The 14,263-nt window shown below is 39.9% G+C and overlaps 1 long non-coding RNA gene across 1 annotated transcript in view; it reads left to right on the forward strand.

Moving 5' to 3' along the window:
- Window positions 1-218: 218 nt before the first annotated feature.
- The window catches only part of LOC123609123, a 70,276-nt gene continuing 56,231 nt past the window's right edge, over window positions 219-14,263 (forward strand). The window contains exon 1 of the long non-coding RNA XR_006717620.1: window positions 219-729. This is a non-coding gene — a long non-coding RNA (uncharacterized LOC123609123). The remainder of the gene's footprint in view (window positions 730-14,263) is intronic.

Below are 14,263 nucleotides of genomic sequence, written 5' to 3' on the forward strand. Positions count from 1 at the left end.
GTAACATCTGTGTTACCATCTCTTTAAAATGGACAAGGTAGAGGCGCCTGGGTGGCTCGGTCGGTTAAGCGTCCGACTTCGGCTCAGGTCATGATCTCACGGTCCGTGAGTTCAAGCCCCGCGTCGGGCTCTATGCTGACCGCTCGGAGCCTGGAGCCTGTTTCAGATTCTGTGTCTCCCTCTCTCTCTGCCCCTCCCCTGTTCATGCTCTGTCTCTCTCTGTCTCAAAAATAAATAAACATTAAAAAAAATTTTTTAAATAAAAAAAATAGAATAAAATGGACAAGGTAAATGTCGCTTTATTAAATTCTGACAACCCTCAGGCAAAGTGAATACAATTCAAGGTGACATTTACTGTCAAGGAAATCTTGCCCTTTCTAGGAGAGTGGTTTGTCAACACTCTGTGCATATTGGAATCACCTGGAGAGCTATTTTTAAAAACACACTGAGAGGTTATGATCTAATTGGCCTGAGATAGGATGGTTCTAATGAGCTACCACAGTTAAGAACTACCACCCTAAGTGGGTAAATAAAAGCCGCCAGATTCTTAAAAACCCAAGGAGGAACTCTCAGCATTGCAGTGATGACCTCTGTAACCAAGAGTACACAAATAAAGAATGATAAAGTAAATGAAGCTCCATTAGCACTGAAAACCAGTGAGGTGAGGAAGATCCATTCCACAGTTAGAAGGTCTTAATCACAACTGTGTCATGCCTACAGTTATTTTTGGTAAGTGAAACAGTAAAAATGCTATGTTGTTAGTAGTTTTAATTGGGCTTTGTTTCTTCTGATGATGCTTCTGGTAACTTCACTTTGACTTTGTGAGTTTACCTTTTCCAAATTGACTTTCATAGGAGTAAAACTCCGAGTTAGTTCTTTGCCTAAAGCCCTACTTTGATGTGTTTAAGGTAGGGGAAAAAATCCTTTTAAATGAATTTCAAGGCTATGTCAAAAGCAGTTTAAAAGTTAGAAAAATATTGTTATAAAATTGCCAAAGTCAATAATTTTTTGAAATTTCACTGCAGCACATTGGACAGTTGAAAGTACTGCTCGGTCTATATTTTATGGTTCTTTGCTATTGGCTAGCCACCTAGTCCTCTCAGACACCTTTGGGGGAGCTGCACTGCTCTGTTTTTGCCATTTCTATACCCATTCTCTCAGGTTCATTGCTAAGAGGTGAAGTCTGATTGCTTACATACACTCGTGTCTTTACGTTCACCTACTCACACACAAACCCACAGGGCTGTCCACCTAGAAGACAGACGCCATTGCCCAGTCTTGGCAGCCACCAAGTTTTCCCACAGGGAAGGGTTTGTATGGAGCCATCTGCACTCAGCCCTCTCATCCTTCTCAGTACTGTGGAAATAAACGAGCACTAACCAAATAAGGAAATCAAAGACTATTTATTCTGAACTTGCTGTAGCAAGGGAGTCACCATTATTACTTGTGTTTGGGTATAGACTCAAAGGCAGGCAGAGGAGTTGGAAATTTCCAGGTTAAGAAAAAAGGAGGGCTTCAAGTGTACCCTGATTGGAAGCTGTTGGCACAAGGAAGCTGCAGGCGGTCTAACTAGAAGTGCTCTGTGATTGGTTAGGAATACACATTTGGCTTTCTCTTGTTGGTCATAAACTGGACATGGGAAAAAACAGGGAAGGTGTCAGTTATTAATCAAGTTCTGGCTATTTGGAGCCAATTGCTACAGAGCTCATTATTTACCTTCTTGAATTGTCACTAGAGATAGAAATCTGGCTTCCTTCAAGTCTGAGTTATAGCTGGCTGTCTTCCTGGCTTGTTTATTGTAGATGAGGGGTTGGTTTCCTGAGCAGGTTGTTGCTGGTTGTTGGGCAAAGTTCTATATTTATATATGGTCTGGCCATTGTCCCTTTAGATATTCAGTCTCTCAGAACTAACAGAATATGGATTATGGGGGCTGTTTAATCCTCTGCTTTCCAGTCTGTCCCACACCCTGACTTCAGTGATTAGCCACAAATACACTGATAATTTTACCCATTAAATATAACTTAAATTTATAATGCAGAACACCTACGGAAAAGTACAGAAGGACACTATTAGCTACTCCTTTTATTATGATATCATATTTTTGAGTAATCCTAAACTTTGGTTTAAAAGATAGGAAAGGGTTGAAAAGCAGAAGCTGTCCTATGACAGGCCTTTATTTACTTGGTTTGAACCATGCATAGTGGGAGCTAAAGACCTGTTTAATAATTACTTGGAAATAAGGAGGAAGTAGCTATGGAAAAATCAAGGTACCTGGGCAGTGAATTCCTGATTTCTCTGGATGCAAATCAGCAAAAAATCTCTGGCAGCTCTTCATCGAGAGCTCTTCATGCTCCCATTCTGCGTTCTCTCTCTCTGGCTTCTGGAAGCCCCATTTACCTGTTGATGACAAAGCTAAAGCTACAGTTGGCAGCCCAGACCCCATACAAGGGGAGTATCTCACACCATATGACTTGATTACCCCTCCAGTTCAGCTCAAGAGGTTTGTAGCTGATAAGAACATGGGTGAATACATATTTAAAAAGTAAATTTCCGTCCAATTTCTTTTTTTAGAACATCTGAATATTGTAACAAATATCATGCCAATTAGTTTCAGGCAAATAAAAGTGCTTATTATGCTGAGATTTAGATTTCAATTGTACTTGAGATCAATTTAACCAGAGAATGGTAGCCACCAGCAGTACTAAACTCAAGGATAAATGTTAAAATACATCCTTTGGATTAATTTGCACAATAATATGATGCAGACATTATTCTCATTTTGTAGATGAGAAGATTGTATGCCCCAGGAAGATCCAAGGGAACACAGCAAACAAATTACACAGCTTTTATTTCATGTACCAGGAATCCTTGGTCCCAGTTACTCTTGTTGCATTAGTTTTCCAGAGAAACAACCAATAAGGAACCAGGAAAGCTGGGGGTGTAATTCAGTAGAAGTCCAAAGGGCCAAGAACCAGGAGCACCAATGTCCGAGGCAGGAGAGGATGAATGTCCCAACTCAAACAGAGAACACATTTGCCCTTCCTCTTCCTTTTTATTTCCTTCAGGCCCTCAGTGGAGTGCATCAATGCCTACTCATAAGGTGAAAGTGATCTCTATCCACTTCATTAAGTCAAATGCTATCTCTTCTAGAAACACCCTCACAGACATCCCCATGAATAATGTTTTACCAGATATCTGGATATCCCACAGTCCAACCTGGTTAACACGTAAAATTAACCATCACGCATGTCCTGTGAGAGGAGATATTTAAAGATGCTCCTAGGTCATTTTCACAGAAGAACCAAGGACATGTGTGGTATAGAGTCATAAAGACAGCTTTATCCCTCAGAGGCCAATGCTTTGTATACCCAGGAGCCCTTTCTTATGCTTTGTAGCAAACCATCCTTGTTCCCCCAAAGTGATAACACAAATTGCATTGTAATAATATAAGCATATATAATAAATTCCTTCTACACAAGCTTGCAGATCACATCCTGCCTCAGGGAGCAAAGTCTTGGTATGTTTATCAATGCTTCTGCCAAAACTGTCACTTAGGATTCAACAGTGCCACATTCTCCACATTCGCTTCAACTTTATGGTTAATTTAAAATCACTTTTTGCTTTGGTTATTTTCAGTTCTCTCTAGCCAGCTTATCAGTTTGATGGTTATATATGTTTATGATGGTATCAGTATGAGATAGGGAATTTTTATTTTCGTAGCAGTTGAGAGAAGGCCTTATCATAAGAAGAAGAGATCCACCAATGCTCAGAAAATCATTTGAAACTCCTGGTTGAGTAGAAGCTAAGACCTTGGAGGCACTAAATGTAAGAATTTTCCTGCCAGAGGCAAGGAGGGGAAATTGCATCAGACAGGGAATAAGAAGCTAGACAAAGGCAGAAAAAGAGATAAAGCCCACAGGTGTTTATAACTTCTTATAACTTTCCTATAACACTCCAAGACTAAGCTAATAAAATTCTTATTGTGATTAGAACTTTTGTGGACCCTGATGAAGAGCCTGTACTTTCGGTCTAGGTCTATAAGAAGAAGAACCAAGATAGAAAGTTAGAGTGAGTTGTATTACCATATGTCTTTTTAACCACGTATTCTGATGCTTTAACATCTGGGGTTTTGCTGACCCTCCCAGAGTTGGCCAAGTCCTAGGGATAGTAAGCCACTCACTTAGGAGCAAGCTCTTCAAATGCAAACCAAGCAATGCAAAGCCCACACCTCCAACCCCCTCCTTCATTGGCCTCACACTCTGGGCCACTATCCACCTGCTTCAACCACCCCAGACAATGAGAGACCGCTCCTATGCCCCAGAGCCTGATGAAATTGTTCATCTTGCCAGTTCCAAGTCTGCTTACCCTGCCTTGCCTGGTCCTTCTCACAGAAATCACAGTAAAGGCTCCTGCTCACATTCCCTCTGCCACCTCTGTCTCATGCTGACCCTCATGCTTCCCCGTGTGACCCCCCAAAGCTTGGCATGACTCCTTCTCTTGGAAACTGTAACTACTTTTTCAATGGCAATCACCTTCTGATCTGTTGACCTTATTCTACCCCAACTTTTCCATTAATGTACTCTGTCTTTATAACACTAGTGGAAAAAGTCCAGAGGAAACCACAAGGAAGAAATATGTCAGAAGTTACTGACATGGTGATAATTGCTCTGAATTTTCAGACACTGAGCCGGGGCTAAGCCAAAATTACTTTAGTCTCTGAGGGGCAGGAAGGCCTCCCTCCTGCTTCAGAAGGATATGACTTTGCTTTACCCTCAGCATCACCCACCTCCCTCCTCCTTTTACCTGGTATGAATTAGCAATTCAATAAATCAACCCTTAACTGTTTTCTCTCATGACACCAGGAATTCTCATAGATGTGTGAGAATCACATAGTAGGGAAAAATCTGAAAAGTACCTATTTTTAGCTCTGAATGAAAGCAAGAATCTCCAAACCTATGTCCCTGGTCAAGTTTGGTGTGAACTGAGTAGTAAGTAAAGAATAAAACATTTTTCTTTTCAGGGAAATTTCTCTTTCAAGTAATGAGGACACACTTGACAAAACAAACATACATGAGAGGAAGGGAAGAAACATGAAAAACCTATGTGAAAAAAATTCATTCTTTCAGATGACCTTTGGATACGTAGCTAACCTCAATGTTTAGGTTGTTAGAAATTTCCTTTAAGCATATCCTGAAGCTTTAAAAAGATGTAAACACTAAGATTTAATATTATGTGTATGGTCAATCCAGAGCCCTAAAGTCACCTAGAAATATGGATAACTTAGGAGACAGATGTATATGATATAAATTATTTTTAATTTAAAAAAAATGTCTATTCATTTATTTTGAGAGAGAGAGGCTTGGGGGGTTGGCAGAGCTAGAGAGAGAGAGAGAGAGAGAACTCCCAAGTAGGCTCTATGCTCAGTGTGGAGCCCGATGCAGGACTCGATCCCAAAGGCTGTGAGATCATGACTGCAGCCAATATCAAGAGTCAGATGCTTAACCAACTGAGTCACTCAGGTGCCCCGGAAATTATTTTTAATTTCTATTTAAAATGATGTATCAGGGCGCCTGGGTGGCGCAGTCGGTTAAGCGTCCGACTTCAGCCAGGTCACGATCTCGCGGTCCGTGAGTTCGAGCCCCGCGTCAGGCTCTGGGCTGATGGCTCGGAGCCTGGAGCCTGTTTCCGATTCTGTGTCTCCCTCTCTCTCTGCCCCTCCCCCGTTCACGCTCTGTCTCTCTCTGTCCCAAAAATAAATAAAAACGTTGAAAAAAAATTTAAAAAATAAAAAAATAAAAAAATAAAAAAATAAAATAATGTATCAAATTGTGGGAAAATTATAATTATGCAGAATCTGTTCTTATTTCTATTCCAGTACAAAATAAGAATAAGCAATTCGAAGTCAGATATAAATTTTGGCCTCCAGAAGACAGAACCGGCAGCCACTTTGGACTGTACATGAGGATGCCACACTCAACACATGCACACAGTCTATTTTTTTTTATTTCAAAGATGTGAGCAGATTCCTTGTGACCAAGAAATTAAGCATGTATGTGAAGAACTAAAAATAATTATTAACTGTATTTAGGAAAATATATATATTTGTTGTTGTTCTTTATTAGGATAGTCTTTAATGGTAAGCCATTCTAGAAAATAAAAATAGTTTGGATTATTTCTACTCAGTAAGCCAAAATTTTCTGGGGCCATTTTGCGTGCAAACCGTTTATGTAATTTAAGTAGTAAAAATTAAGATTCCATAAGTACTTGACCTAATTTTCAACAAAAGCCTCCATATATGCCAACTGAAGTAGTCCAAATGAGCTGAGCACTCTAGTATGTTCCTCTTTGTGTCCTCAGAACTGGCACAGTGTCTGTCATCTTGTAGGTTAAGTAGGATTTTTTAATAAATGAATGGGGGTGCCTGGTGGCTCAGTCAGTTGAGCATCCAACTCTTGATTTTGGCTTGGCTGATGATCCAAGCAAGGGTCATGGGATAGAGCCCTGTGCCAGGCTCCATGCTGAGCATGGAGTCTGCTTGGGATTCTCTCATTCATTCTCTCTCTCTCTCTCTCTCTTTCCTTCCATCTCTATGCCCCTCTCCCTCACTCATGCTCTCTCTCTCACTCAAATAAAAAAATTTAAAAAACTTAGAAAAATAAGTAAAAGAAGCAGAATTAAGAATACAACTGTAATGATGGCCATTAAATGCTGACGATCCTCCGGAAGTATGCGCTAGATAAATTAACATCAATTTCTCTAAGTTTGATACATTAGAGATTACTGTGCACAAAAATCCACCCAAGCCACATAGAATTCTGGTTTCTGTCCCTTGAAAGTCATAAAACATTATGTGGCAAAAGTATTGAACATTTCCAAGTAACATGCATCATGTTGTAGACTTCCTGCCTTTAAACACATTTATTTTTCTTTAAAAACTTAGCTTTATATTTGAAAGGCTGGCAGTAAATAAGGCTAAACCTTCATAGGTAAAACAGAGAGTTATTTCAAAGGGATCTAGGATAATTGACAGAAAACATTCTCAGGCTACAAATACGAAACACCTCACTGGAAGGAAAGAGTCAGAAAGTCAAGTCTATATCTTAACAAGAATGAAGTTCCAAAGGTTCTGACACTTTGCAACCGTGAAGAATATTAATGATTCTCTGCCAGCCAAATCCCATCTGAGATAAGGGTACCCCACCTTCCTGACCTCCTTTGCCATTACAACTGTGAGGGTTCACTCTTCTTCCTTTTTCAGTGAGGATTTGCTGGCACAGTATCTCCTGGCCTTCTCCTGGAAGATAAGTGGGTTTCAGGTGTATAGGGGGGAAAAAGAACCTCTTCTTCCCTCAAGTTCAGTGGCTGGGGCCTGTGAGTTAAATTAACAAAAGACAGACTAACAGTCTGACAGAAACAGTCTGATGGTCTAACAGAAAAGGCATACAAATTTTATCAATATTTAAAATTTTGTGTGCATGGAGACATCACAGAAAAGAAGTGAAAACCCAAAGGAGCTGTTAGACTCATGGGCTTATATACCATTTTAACAAAGGGCAATGAAGACTGGAGACACGACTAGAAAAGAAAGAGGTTGGGGCTGCCAAGGCTGATAAGCTGTGGGAAGTGACTAGAAAATACATAGGAGGCCTAATCCCAAAAGGTTCATCACACAGACCAGTCTCAGTGCCAGCTCTTCATCTCCAGTGATAGGCTCCTCTCCCATCATCCTCGTGTGAGGTGGGGGGGGTGGGGGGTGGGGGTGGAGATTTATACTGTCCTTTAAGACAGATGGGAGAGGGCAGAAAGCTCTTTCTGTGTTTGCTATTTCACAGTTGCCTTTAGCTCAAGATCATCAAATCTGCCAAAGTGGCATAATTTGGGATGGTATATTCTGGACCCCTTCCCAGGAATGGGTGAATAGTAACACATTCCGGGTGGGGGTTGCTCAAAAGTCACCTTCAGTTCTGTCTGAAATGTCCTTTGAGGTGCCCATTACAGGCAAGTCATCTTCAGAAACGAATCAAGTGGAAGCAGCCTGTGGAGGAGATGCTCAAGTAATGAAAGTCAACTGCTAAAGCAAAGAAATCTTACTGCAAATGCCAAAATGACCAGGAAATTAAATGCTTTTTACAAAGCCAGTTAGATCATATTCACCTGATGTCATTTTGTAGGTAATTTAAGCCAGAGTTCCTTGCTAGATCCCTCTGGATAGTTTAAATCTTGCTTTGGAGTTTTTTGGCCTCTAATATTTTGCTTCACTTTTCGTTGGTTTGTGTGCTTGATTTTGTCTTTGCATTTCATTTTATTTCTTGTGTTTGTACTTAACACTTGCCTTTGCTAGATTTAGATTTGTGAGATTAAAAAGATGAGAAATACCTTGAAAAAATATTAAATAGATTGGAGACAAAGGATGCTCTTTTTTCTTCCTCATGAAAAATGAATGGCACCTAGGGTAATCAATACAGTCAAAATAAATCATTATCAGGTCAAAGAATGATGAGTGAATTCTGAAAGGTGTCTACACCAACAAAAATATCATTGTAAAATAACAGATCCAGACTAGTGTCAACTCCCAACCCATAGAATGGAGAACATAAACTTTTGTCTAACAAGGTCTTCATGGAGGTCAACCAAGAAAATATTCTCAGTTTCCACAAGAGAATTCTGCAGCTCAGAAGTATTACATGACTAGCCCAAGGCCATATAATAAATATTGGCAGAGGCAGAACTAGAAAAAAACAAAGTTGGCTGGTTCCAAATCTCCTGTGTCTTTGATAATTGAAAGAGGGGGGAAAAAGTATTTGTTTTGTATTTGGTTTTACCTAAAAGAAGGAGCTTTTTTCTGGATATGGCTGGTAGAATTTTTAGACCACTTCCAACAATGATCTTTGTCATGTTCTTCCCCTTTATAGGGACATATTTCCCCTAGACTTCCAGAACTATGAAATGAAAAGGATAGAAATACACATTGATATGTTAGTCTTTATTAGCTGCTCCGTTGAAAATCTCAGAGGAATGTTGAATGTATGGAGGGAAAATGGGATATTATATATCTCAACTTTACTCACTTATTAAAACATTTATTTAAGAATTAACTGTAATTAATCTTCCTAATTCTGGCAACAAAATGTAAAAGATGATATTGCATTATTTTTTAGTATGATATTACATTATGTTTTTTAGTAATTTTCATCATGGCTGTGCCCCATGGTAAGGAGAAGACAGACAAACTAAGCTGAAGTTCAATCTAACAGAGACAAATGCAGCAAGCACAACCAAGAAAATCAGATCGAACAGGCTAAATTGCCTGATGAATGACTCACAAATGGTTCTGATTCCCTAACCTCCACAGCAAGCTTGCTGCTGGCGGACCCTTGAAGACGGCAAGCCCCGCCTGCTCAAAGACAGAATGAGTCACACTCTGCCTGGATTCTTGACTTTGTGGGGTTTGCAACCTCATTTTCCCAACAACTGAACTGCCAACCTTTATTTTCTCACTATGTTAATGAAATCCATGCTGCTTCCTGCTCACTAACGGACAGAAAATATTTTATTGCTTCTCTGGAAAAAACAACACAACACAAAATAACCAGCCATTAGAATTACCCAGAACTAATCGGGAAATTGTGTGGGGAAAGGGCAGGCTATAAAGCTGTGGATCCAAGTTCAGACATAAAGTGTGCCTCAGGCAGAAAGCCTGAAAAGCATCTTGCAGTAAAATACAATAAATTGGAGGGAGGGGCGTGCTGCCTTGTAAAAGTGATAGGTTTAGGGCTTCTTAAGAGTAAAAGTTGGCATGCCCATGACAACCCCAAAGCCTTAACAGGACATTAGGTGATCAATCATGACAAAAGTCAGGGTTTGTGCTCTGACTAGCCCCTGGCCACAGGTCCTCCAAAACCTGTGCTGGGATTACCTCCTTGAGAGGAATAGTAAATGCCCAGCGACCTGCAGCCTACCCCATGGGCTTCTAGGAGGAAGAGTCTTGACGACTGAAAATTTTCACCAAAATAATGATCTTCATAGTCACAAGTAAAACAACATAAAGCATTTGAAAGCTCGGGGCATATTCAATTATCTTTAGGATCATAAGGTTAGACAATACGGCAAGCATCTTTGGTTGAAATATCATCTTTTACATTTTCTTTCCCATTACCTCTGCATCCAGTTGGTCATCCCTTTTACTAACTTGAAAGCCTAAATACCTCTGGAATCTATTCAGTACTTTCCATCATCTCTGCACAGCCATTGTCCTAGTCTGATCTACCATTAACTCTTACCTACGCCCTTAATTCGTCCCCTTGCTTTCATTCTGATACCCTCCTGTATGTGTTTGCAAAACCTGCCATGAAATCTCAGTGGCTTATAGACCAAGTCATTCGTATTTCTCACTCGAGACTGGGAGGCTGTCTTAGCTTAGGTCTGCCTGTGTCTCATCCTGGGATCAGTGGAGCATGGGCGTGCTGTCTCATGACTGATGCAGAGGCAAGAGGCCAAGACAAACCATGGACACTGAGCGCCTCAGGCCACATCACATCCGCTAATATTCCTCTGACCAGTGTGCGTCACGTTGCCAAGACTAAATAAACTCTAGCAGGTGTGTACAATTACTCCCCAGTCTAGTGGGAAGGGGTACAAAGTCACAAGGTAAAAAGCAAAGATCTGATCTTCCAACTGTGGAGGGAATGCAGAATTAGAAAAGATAATGCGGTATACCTTACTACCTATTAATCTATTCTCCACATCAAGCCTGAGAGGCCTTTTAAGTAAACAAATTTAAATAAACATGTCACTTCCCTTCCCATACTCTTTAATTGGAGGAATTACCATTGCAAAACAGTGTCCTTCAGGACCCTGCAGGAAAGCACCCTGCTTGCTGCTTCCGCCTAATCTCTTGCCATTTTCCTCCTCCTGTGCTCTAGCCATTCTGAACCTCTGCCCTGCAGGCCTCTCTGCCACCTCAGAATTTTCTCAAGATATTCCCTCTGCCTGCCTGGAATAACTTTCTGCCCTTTCCCTCCATTCAAATTTATATCTGAAGGATGTCACTTCTTCTGAGAAATTTTCCCTGACCAGCAAGACTGGGTCAGGTCCCCTTATTAAACACTAATTCCTTCTAACTCTCTTTAACCACACTTATCCCAATTGAAATTAATGGATATTTTGTAATCTAATGATTGTCTCCCTTGCTAAAATGTAAGCTCCATGACTGTACAAAAATTTTTTTAGTGTGTGTGGGGGGGTGTTATTTTTTTAGTTTCAGGGTTCTGTCATAATGAACACTCAAAACACATAGACACACATACGCACACACACACATACACACACACAGATATATATATATATATATATATATATATATATATATATATTTCCATATGAAAAGCTCTATACTTTTTTCTTTAGTGATCTCCCCCACTCAGTTCTACCCCTTCAACACTTGTTTGTGTAGCAAACTGGAAGAGCTTAGCATTGGGAGCCATGTGTTGAAATCTCTGCTCAGCCGTTTAGTAGCTGTGTGGGTTAATGATTTAATCTTGTGGAGCATTTTCTCATCTATAAAATGGAGATGATAATTCCTACGTTGCAAGCATGAGGGATTTAAATGAGATGTGAATGAGCAAACATTCAACCACTATTCCTTTCTCTCTTCCTGTCCTCTAGCCTAGTTACCATGCCTGAATATTCCAATGCACACCAGACGTTTCTACCCAGATTCCTTAACAGCTACACATACCTCTCAAGCCAAACCTAGCAACTGCCTATCGAAACTGACAAACTGTTCCATCCTGACTCCCTGTTTTGCTTAACTTTTCAACAATTTCAGGTTCAAAATCTGGAACTCATTGACCCCTAAGCCCTTCTGTGCCTCTTATCTCCCCCAAAAGGCAGCCCACCAGCTCTCCTTGGCCTTTCCCAGCTTCTCCTTACTGACCCTGACTCTTCCCCTCCTGAGACCTCTCCTGGGCTCTGGTCACTACGATCCACGACCTCACAGGAACCACAGTCATTCACTTACAGTAGGTCTTGGATCACAAGTCTTCAATAAATAAAGTGCAGCAGCTGACAAAGCAGCATGATATGACAAAGCATCACAATGACATTTTTACTTTTTAAAGTCTGTGTCAACAAATTCTAGACAGAATATAACAAAACATAGGTGGTAAGTTTACCAGGATATCTATTTTCTTTTTTATGTTTTTTCTATATTACTTGGTTTTATATGATAAGAATGCATTATTTTTAGAAGTAATAAAAAATATTGTGTAAATCCAAATAACCACCCACAACAACTATTCTATGACTTTCTTTTCTTTTTTCTAATAAATAAGAACCAAATACTTAATCTTGGCATTCAAGGTCTTTCATACTTTGGCTCTAGATTATTTTTCCAGCCTTGTCTCCTACCACTTTCCTTCATACTCGCCCATATTGTAATTAAATAATGCTCTTCATTTCCTTCTCCATGTGGAGTTGAAATGGTCACCCATCCCTATGCCTCTTTGGCAAGAGCCCTCAATTTTAACAAAGACATGCCAAATTCACTCTGTCTCATGCCTTCTATAATATTTTAATAAGCTCCCAAGCAAGAATAAGTTTATTTGGACTTCAACACTTGCAAGAAAATATAGCCTCAAGTATCTGCTCTGTAACTTTCATTAAGAACCCAGATCAGAAAAAAATTAACATTCACTGCCATCATGATCCCACCCATTAGGAATCAGGGTGTGACTAGGGTCTCTGGTAATAGCCTTGAAGCAGGAAATTGGTAGGTCTAATTCCACAATACATTATAAGTGGATATTTTACAAAATATGTCACAGCAATATGGGAAAGAAGATTCACATGGTAGCAACACCTACCTAAAACCCAATGTGAGTTCCCATTGATCTCTCTTCTTCTTCCACTGAAAACCTCTTCCCTAAAGACACCTTGTTTGTTGTCTATCTATTGAATTCTGCTGCCTTCAAAATCCTCTTTATTCTTCCAAGAGTTAAATCAAGCTCACACTTAACTTTGCTTGCTCTACTCAGTAAACCAAAAAGTCTGGTGCATAGCTGGCACTTGAGTGGCCTCAAAACCCCACCCAAAATAGAATTGTCAGAATACTCATCAAATACAACAAGGTTCTTCCTAGAGGAAAATTCTACTGCTAAGAAAATATGGCTTCTCCACACTAGTATGCACCCTTGGAAGACCAGTTTAAATGCCATGTCCTTCAGAAACTTCCTCTAATGCAACTAAATGTGTAGACTTTCTTATATCCAAACCCCTATGTAATGGGTTGAATAATACACCCTGCAAACTTATATTACAAGTTTTTACTGTGTAAACCACATTGATGACTAGAGAAACCCTACTTGACAGGCAACTCCCAAAATATTACTCTTAGTTCTCTCTTGAAAAATATCAAATATGTGGGCAAAATTATACAGCAAGAGGCCATGGCCCTAACAAATGATGAAAACACACTGGCATTATGACTCATAGACACAAAGATTCTTCCCCACCCTTCTCAGTTCTTTAGATGTTATCATCCGTTACATTTAAAGAAGACAAAAGGCAATTTTATTTCAAATGCCATGTTTATTTTTGGCTTAAAATTTACAAGCCCGCTTGTCATTGCAAAACAGCATAAAGCACTATGACACTGTTGTGAAGAATCAGAATCCTAAAATTGTTTTTATGATTTAAACAAGGTATTTTATCTGCAGTGATGTAATTCCATGTCAGAATTTTACTTCTGTACAGTTGGTGTCAGACTCAAGTAATTGGAACAAGGTATTCATGAGGCAAAACTGAGCAAAGAGCTCAGAGCAAGGGAATATTTTACTCTTCAAATTCACTGACAATAAATTGTCACACTCCTTAGTTCACTGCCAAAAAAAAAATTCCTAACACTGTAAACACTGATATCACAAAATATTCCCAAGGAACAGATGATAGAAGTCTATCCATTATGGTAATGGAGCTGAGCATAGGAAAATTGCTAAGGGAAATTGCCTCTGGATAAGCTGTCCCAGATGGTGCCTTATTTGAAGCAGCCTGCCCTTCCTAGCACAAACTTATGGTCACAAGCCCTCCATCCCAGGGTGAGAGTATGTGTGGTATCATAGCGTTAGGGAAGTTTGCAAAGCCATATGGCCCTGTTTCTCTGCGGCTACCTCACATACCACATACTTCAGTACTCACCTGCCCTGACATGATCAATAATATCTAGGTGAAAGCTGATGGGAGTTGAAATGACTCCAGAAGCCTTCTA

The sequence above is a fragment of the Leopardus geoffroyi genome, chromosome B2 (assembly GCF_018350155.1).
Source record: "Leopardus geoffroyi isolate Oge1 chromosome B2, O.geoffroyi_Oge1_pat1.0, whole genome shotgun sequence".
In the NCBI taxonomy this organism is placed as follows: Eukaryota; Metazoa; Chordata; class Mammalia; order Carnivora; family Felidae; genus Leopardus; species Leopardus geoffroyi.